This window comes from Ovis aries, chromosome 13 (genome assembly GCF_016772045.2).
Source record: "Ovis aries strain OAR_USU_Benz2616 breed Rambouillet chromosome 13, ARS-UI_Ramb_v3.0, whole genome shotgun sequence".
Classification (NCBI taxonomy): Eukaryota; Metazoa; Chordata; class Mammalia; order Artiodactyla; family Bovidae; genus Ovis; species Ovis aries.
The window spans coordinates 45,527,421-45,536,198 of NC_056066.1; positions in this window are offsets into that span (position 1 = coordinate 45,527,421).

Genomic DNA, 8,778 nt, shown 5'->3' on the forward strand with positions numbered 1-8,778 from the left:
GCGATACCAGACACACTACTCATCAGCACTTACATGTGGTTCATTGGCACTGCAGGATGGAAGGTCCCAATTTTGTTCAAAAAGAAAGAGCCACCGCCTTGTAAGATGCCACCATCTGGTTAGCTCATGCAAGTTCATGGTGTTCTGTCTCACTTTCTTTCCAGTAGAGTACCACATTCTGCACTGACAAGGAGGCCTTCCTGCTCTGCTGTGCCAGCCAATTTTTTCTCTTTTTTAGCCATTAGCAGGGAGGGTGTCCTTGTGGTGCCAGCGAGAGCATCAGGGCTGTAATTTTTCCAAATCGCTGGTTTTGTTTAGCAGAATGGAGTTGGCTGTCCACAGCGATCCTGACAGCATCATGGGGGATGTTTAGACCCGCAAAGCAATTAGGAGACTCTCAGAGGAAATCCCACACGCAGCTGATCTCCTGTGAGAGCCAAGCTGGTGTCTCAGAACCAGGTCACACAGAAATGCTTGTCGACCTTCAGCTTGGATCTGCTTTTTTGTCTGTTCTTGGAGGGTCACTCTGCCCCACGCGGCTCACAGGCCCCTTCCCCACTGGCCCCTCTCCTAGGGTCCCGAGGAGGAGAACTGACCAGCTCCCCGCTGTGTCTTGTTAGGTCTGTGGTTCCCAGAGGTCGACACTCTTCGTTCTGGCACATGCATCTCTCTCAGAGATCAGCATTTTATGCTTGTCAAATTCCTGCTGATCCTTCATGATCCAATCAAGTATCATCTGTTTTTAAAATTAAAAGACCCCTGCTCCCTGGAAGAAAAGCCATGGCAAACCTAGGTAGCATATTGAAAAGTAGAGACATCAGTTTGCCAACAAAGGTCTATCTAGTCAAAGCTATGGTTTTTCCAGTAATCATGCACAGATGTGAGAGTTGGGCCGTCAAGAAGGCTGAGTGCCAAAGAACTGATGCTTTTGAACTGTGGTATTGGAGAAGACTCTTGAGAGTCCCTTGGACTGCGAGGAGATCAAATCAGTCAATCCTGAAGGAAATCAACCCTGAATATTCATTGGAAGGACTGATGCTGAAGCTGAAGCTCTAGTACTTTGCCCACTGATGTGAAGAGCCAACTTATTGGAAAAGACCCTAATGCTAGGAAGTATGGAGGGCAGGAGAAGGGGGTGACAGAGGATGAGATGGTTGGATGGCATCACCAACTTAAAGGACATGAGTTTGAGCAAACTCTGGGAGATAGTGAAGTACAGGGAACCCTGGCATGCTGCAGTTCATGGGGTCGCAAAGAGGTGGACACAACTGAGCAACTGAACAACAATTTGTAGTTATCCTAATTTCCCCAACAAGTTCCTTGGTCATGAATGTTCATTACATAGAATTTGCAGGTGCCTTGATCCCAGACACCCAGCCTCCGGAACAGTGGAGGGTCCCTCCTGGTTGTCAGCTGCCTGCCTGTGGTGTCCTACTGGAGCATCCTGGGTGGGCTGAGACAGGAGTCAAGCTCTGTTCTTTCAACACAATGTTGTCTAAACTCACACCTCCCATGAGAGACTCCTGGTCTCCAGTCTGTCATGAGGGTATAACACAATGTCCTTTATAGGGGAAGACAGTTGGCAGCTGATAAAGGTTTGAAATCCAAGTCTGAGTGTGACGCCAAGCAGTTGCCCACTTGCTTTTTGCTGCCCAGTCCTTTTCTAGTCTCTCCCAATGGACAAGAGGACCCTAGATGAGGCGAACAGGTATGTGTGGACACAGATGAGTCTCCACTTAAGACTCTATGCCTTGTGGACAAGAGTCAGGTTACTGAAGTGACCAAGATCTTTGGTACCTGAATAAAGATCCTTCTGCCCCACTGCAAGCAAAAATAATAATAGATTGTCTAGTATAGTTCACCCATTTTAAAAACCACACTGCCTTTTTCTTATTGTTATATTTAAGATATGATAAATAACACATAAATATTTTAAAAGATCCACATAAATTTGACAAAAATAGCAGTAGCTGCTGTTTATTAAGCATCTTCTATGCATAAGCCACTGAGCTATGAACTTAAGAGATGGTTTCTCATATCTTCCCAGTAGCCTGGTAAGGTGATTATTGTTATACTCTGTGTTATAGAGAAGCAGGCTGAGCGTGATCAATTAAGTGAAGAGCTGAAGATCAAACCTGCTTCTTCTGGGTTTCAAGGCAGTGTCACACCTGGATGGGTTTCCTTGATGTGTTCCTGGGCAGTAAGGTTAAGCCCACAGGAAGTCGGCAGCCTCCCGGAGGGCTGAAGAAGCCAAACACCTGCTGTGCCTCACTTTGGGAAGACTGAAGTCCGCCCTGAGGAGACGGCTCCCACGACCCACGGTCCATTGGCCTCACGCCAGTCAGGGGCCTCGGGACCTTTAAGTGCATTGTCCTGCAGACGTGTGAGTAGATAGATGCTTCGTCAGTGTGGAATGTGCGTGTTGATCTAAGGTGAGGGGAGACACCGCAGTCCTCTGACCGTGCCCCAGTGCGAGGAAGCGTATCCTGGACCAGGAGGCAGCCCCAGGCGTCACGTGTGCGTGCTCAGCACTGGTCTCCCAGCCAACCTGGGCCCCTGCTCCTGCTTTGGCCTATTGGAGAAGTTGGGTTTTATTTAGGGAGATACGAGGTTATTCCTAAATAGTTGAGTTCTGTGGGGAGGGCGAAAGCAGTTGTGAGAATATTAAATTTCCATAGGACATATTAAGTGCAACAGACTATAAAGGTTTCTCTCATGGATGGGATTCCTCAGACTGTGAGGCTGAGTGGAGGTCATCAGGACTGGGCATGTTACATCACTGAGAAGTATTAATAAATATTCCAAGAACTTAGGGATTCCATAGAAAAAGAAAACAAGCTCTGATAAAAGATACTGGCTCATGAAAAGCATTTTATGCAAAAGGACTCTGAATAAAACTAGGAAAAGAGTGAAAGTCATTCACCCTTACTGAAATAAATGGGAAAAGTCCCTCTTTTTAAGTCCATTATCAAAAGTGCTTAAAACCCCACTGGGCAGAAAGAGTTCAGTCCATCTGTTCCTTTGTCCCTGGAGACAGAGCCAGTAAAAACCAAAGAAAGCGTTCTCTTTCTACATTTGGAAAAGGAAGAGGCCTCAAGGTAAGTTTTCCTGCTGTTACTGTGAGATTACAACCCTGGAGCCTCTTGCGAGGAAGAGGTTTCAAGGTAGGTTTTCCTGCTTTTACCATAAGACTATAACCCCGGAGCCTCTTGCAGGCCTGAATCCAGGTTCAGTGTCTTTTTATTTGGTTAACTGTTCAGGGCTAGGGGGCCTACAGAATAAAAACACTGGTTAAGCTGAGATAATATTTTGGGCTTCTTTTGCTAAAATGTGACAGCACTAAATGTGTTACCATACTTTCATAATTTTTTTTTGTTTAAAGTGGTTATCCCTTTTGTGGCGGGGGGCGAATAAAATGTGATTTTTATCTTAAAAAACAAAATGTTACCATTAATGTTAAATGTTTTTTAAAAAAAAAAAGGGAATGTAAAGATGGATATAAAGATGCCTGATCCTGTTACTCCTGCATAAAATCCTTAGCAGATTAAAGAACTTTCAGAATAAGATTCAAAACTGAAAATAAAAGTGCTAAAATACTTCAGAGTCTTCATTTAAGTGCATATGAAAATGACTGATGCTTATGGAATTACAGAAGCACACAGCCATGTTTTGTATCTTCTTTCTTTCAGTCATCAAACCGGACATGGCAGTGATTCTGGGCAGGCTCGCTGCCACTGACCCACCGCACTCATTCCCACCACATGCACCTTCTTCACTTTGCAATCCATGTAGTGAGAGATTTCAATTTCTTGTTTATCTGTTTATTAGATGCATACATGAAAAGTGGGATTTGGTGTTTTAAAAATTTGGTGATTGCTCTGTTTGTTTACAAGGAATACTGTTTTGTAATATTTTTTCTTGTAAATTTTTTATGGTTTTGCTTTAAGAGTATAAAAGCAAAACCATTTTTTTTTAATTAAGCTAGGCTTTAGTACATGAACCAAGAACTTCCAGATGTTCAAGTTGGATTTAGAAAAAGCAGAGGAACGAGAGATCAAATTGCCAGTATCCATTGGATCATAGAAAAAGCAAGTGAACTCCAGAAAAACTTCTACTTCATTGACTATGCTAAAGCCTTTGACTGTGTGGATCATCACAACTGTGGAAAATTCTTAAAGAGATGGGAATACCAGGCCACCTTACCTCTCTTCTGAGAAATCTGTATGTAGGTCAAGAAGTAACAGTTAGAACTGGACATGGAACAATGGACTGGTTCCAAATCGGGAAAGAGTACATCAAGGCTGTATATTGTCACCTTGCTTATTTAACTTTATGCAGGGTACATCATGAGAAACACTGGGCTGGAAGAAGCACAAGCTGGAATCAAGATTGCCGGGAGAAATACCAGTAACCTCAGATATACAGATGACACCAACCTTATAGCAGAAAGTGAAGAGAAAGTAAAAAACCCCTTGATGAAAGTAAGAGGAGAGTGAAAAAGCTGGCTTAAAACTCAACATTCAAAACACTAAGACCATGGCATCTGGTCCCATCACTTCATTGCAAATTGATGGGGAAACAGTGGAAACAGTGACAGACTATTTTCTTGGGCTCCAAAATCACTGCAGATGGTGACTGAAGCCATGAAAGTAAAAGATGCTTGCTCTTTGGAAGAAAAGCTATGCCAAACCTAAACAGCATATTGAAAAGCAGAGACATTACTTTGCCCAGAATGGTCGAATTTGCCCAGAACGGTACAATTCTTTGCGCCAAAGAATTGATGCTTTCGAACTGTGGTATTGGAGAAGACTCTTGAGAGTCCCCTGGACTGTAAGGAGATCCAACCAGTCCATCCTAAAGGAAATCAATTCTGAATATTCATTGGAAGCACTGATGCTGAAGCTGAAACTCCAATACTTTGGCCACCTGATTTGAAGAACTGACTCATTTGAAAAGACCCTGATGCTGCAAAAGATTGAAAGTGGGAGGAGAAAGGGACGACAGGATGAGATGGTTGGATGGCATCACCGACTTGATGGACCTGAGTTTGAGTAAGCTCCAGGGGTTGGTGATGGACAGGGAAGTCTGGCGTGCTACAGTCCATGGGGTTGCAAAGAGTTGGACACAGCTGAGCAACTGAACTGAGCTGAACTTTGCTTTCAGAGTAGTTTTAGTCTCATTGTACGAGTCGAAAAATGTTCTCTTTTATTTTCTGGAAGACTTTGTGTTGAATTGCTATTATTTCTTCCAAAATTGTTTGGAGGATTTTACCAAAGAAGACATCTGGAATTGGAATTTTATTTCTTTAGTGGAATCATGGTTAACTCTTCTTGGGTGAGACTGCATAATTTCTATTTAATCTATCAAATATATTGCCTTACAATTTTTTAATATTCTTTTATCTTTTAAGTGCTATTAAGGTCTATAGTGAGCTCACTTTTACTGATAATATTGGAAATTTGTGTCTTTTTCTTTCTTGATGACTCTAGCTAGATTTTTAATGAACTTCTTAATCTTCTCAAAAGGTCAGTTTTGGTTTAACTGATTTTCTCTAAGTTTCTGTTTTCTATTCACTGATTTTTGTTCTTTATAATTTTGGGGGTATGGAATTAGCTTTTCTTTTTTCTAATATCAAAATTTGGAAACTTACACCACTAATTTGAGACTATGCTTCATTTTCTAATGTAAGCATTTCATGAATTAAAGCCCCCTCCAGGTACAACTTTAGGTGCATCTCACCCAGTTTCATAAATTCCACTTCATTTGTATTCAATTAAGATATCCTGTAACTCCCCTGAGATTTCTTCTTTGGCTCTTGGATTATATAAAAGAATATTGTTTAATTTCCAAGTTTTTGGATATTGTCAAGATGCCTCTGTGTTCCTGCCATTTTTAGTTTAATTCTGTTGTGTTCAAAGAACATACTTAGTATAATTTCAGTGCCTTTACATGTGTTGATATCTGTTTCATGGCCAAGAGGACAGTCTGTCTTCAAATGCGTCGTGTGTACCTCACGATCATGTGGTTGCTCTGCTGTCGGGTGGCGTATGCTACAGAATGCTGACTAGGTGAAGTCAGCAGGTTGGTACTGTTCAGGGCTTCCATGCTCACATTTTGTGTGTCTGTTTATTCTATCAGTTACTGAGAACAAGGTGTTCAACCCTCCGGAAAAGATTTTGAATTTGCCTATTTTTCTTTCCAGTTCTATCAGATTTATCTTGAACCTTTGTGATTAGTTCCATGAATATTAATCACATTAATTCTTCTTAAAAATTATCTATTTTTATATAGCATCTCTCTTTACGTGATAATAGACTTGTTATACAGCCTACATATTTAATGTTTACAGCTTAGATATACATGTTTAAGTGTTTAAAATAATGGTTCATAATTTTAGTACAGTTTTCAAATACATAATAAAATATATAAATACAAACACATACATCCAATGAAAGTTTAAAGTAGTTTCTGATTTGAATGTAAAACTGACAACTTTGAATACCTTGAAAATTATATCAGGGTATAGAAAATTATATCAGGATACACATTAAGATGAAATGTTCTTCTACTTGATCCTTCTTAACAAATCTTCCTGCATTTCACTCAAGCCAGGTCATGTATCACAAATATGTAATGGAAAAATTGTTTCTGCACTATAATTATTCAAGAAATTGATAACTAAGAGACCATTTAATCAGTAAAAAATAAAATTTATAATGATAGACCTGAAGTGATTCAGAAAATAATCACTATAGCATCAACTCTGAATTCTTAAAAAGCATTTGGGATTCAGACAGCTTATTAATGGCTGTTATTTAGTCTGTTTGAATGTTAGTGAATGTACTTACATTTATACTACCTGTAAAAGTTACAAAACTGCCTTTATTTCTCTGAGAAGCTGGATTTGAGACGAGATTTATTTTCTTTCTTCAGGACCATACTACTCTCGCCTCGCAACAGTGGTCCTCTGTCTGCACTGACCGCAGCCCTGAGCATGAGCACATGGGAACAGTAACAAAATTCTGGGTCTAGACGGTGGGATGGGTCACCGCAGGCAGTGGGATTTGAGATGTGGTTCACTTTCCCTTTAAACACATCAACACTCCTCTCGACTCTGTTACTGTTCTCACGTGCTCACATACAGGACTCCGGTCAGTGCAGACAGGACCACTGCTGCGAGGCGAGAGTGGTGTGGTCTTGAAGAAAGACCCCAGCGGGCTTGTCACTGTGACCCAAGCTCCTATGACACCCACACGTTTCACAGTGCTGGAGAAGATGGATATACCCTGACACGCTGGCAAGGCTTCTTCCCATCACTCCTGGGGCCTGCTTTACCTGGTCCACTGGACTTAGGAAGAGGCGGGTTTTTTGGTCTGGAGTGGAGGTCAGTGGAATAACTTGAGCTCCAGAACAGAGCTTGCCATCAGAAGAGAGGAACCTGCCAAGGGAACAGAAGGAAGCTTGAACACAGAAGAAACATGTGGGAGGGGTACTAGAAGGAAATTTTTAACATAGAAGCCTGATCACGGATCTGCCCAGATCTTTCTTATATGCTTAAAGCAGTTAGACTCCTACCAGTGCCTACCTGTAGGTAAATAGCTTCAAACCACAGTGCCCCAGCCTGCATATTGGCAAGGGGTTTGGTGGAGGCCCTTGTCCAGTATCCAATGTTTAAACTCCCCACAGCACCCTCTAAGTCTGTGCAATTCCTCGAATTCACAACAGCCCATGGCAGGGTTTCACCCTCAGACACTTCTGAGGAGCAGCATCTTCACAGGAAGCCAGGATCTGTCAGTTCTGACCATCACGTGGTGGTTTTGGTTGACCACAGAGGTCAGATGGAATGAATTGCCCTCCTCTTCCAGAGGTCAGCCCTTCATATGCTTGAAACCCTGCTGCCTCTCCACCAATTCTCCATGTCTCCTTCCGCAACAAGCTCAGTTGTCCAGTTCTATCAACACTCAAAACATTCACCATTCTGGCTGCTGCTATAAAAACACCACTTTGTCCATGTCCTTATTAATGTGTGATGCTGAGAACTAAAGAAATATCTTTCGCTGTTGTCTGGGAAAAGTAGAGGAAAAGAATCGATCTCTTCCTAAACAATGCTTCCAGAAAAATCAGCGTTTATTATTGAGGTCATTGCACACTATTACATCAGAGCAGGTGATAAACATGATTCCACTCCCTTGTGTTTTCAGAAGGAGAATTCCAGAGACAAAGCTCTCATCTGCTTCAGAAAGGTTACATGATGAGGAGGAAGAAAATGTCCAGAACTGAGAATTCCATTTTATTTCCTCACTCCTACATTTTTCACTTTTAAGAAAATAGTTTTTTCAGCTCCCAAAGGAAGTAGATAACAAAAATAACTCTCAAATTTTTGTCCCAAATGCTATGACTGGATAATTTTTTTACTTTAGAAAGGATTTTTGAGAAGTACCTAACCAAATGCACATTCTGAGCACTTGAAGAGACACCATTTTTCTGTTACACATACATATTAATAGAAACTTTTATAGAATGCTCTATCCATTGAACTATATCTTCATTAAATCCGAGAAATGTAAAAATCCAAATCCCTGAATAGGTCATCATTGCAAAAAACGTGAATTACACCAAATGTTGACGTTTTTTAAATAATATCAAGCTGATAAAAATCAATGTTCTTTCATTTCTCTGGAAAATGTACCTTCTACCTCCAAACCAGTAATTGTATCAAGATAAGGAAGGAGACAGTGCTGAGTGACAATGGGGAGAATTTTGCATAGCGCAGGCTCT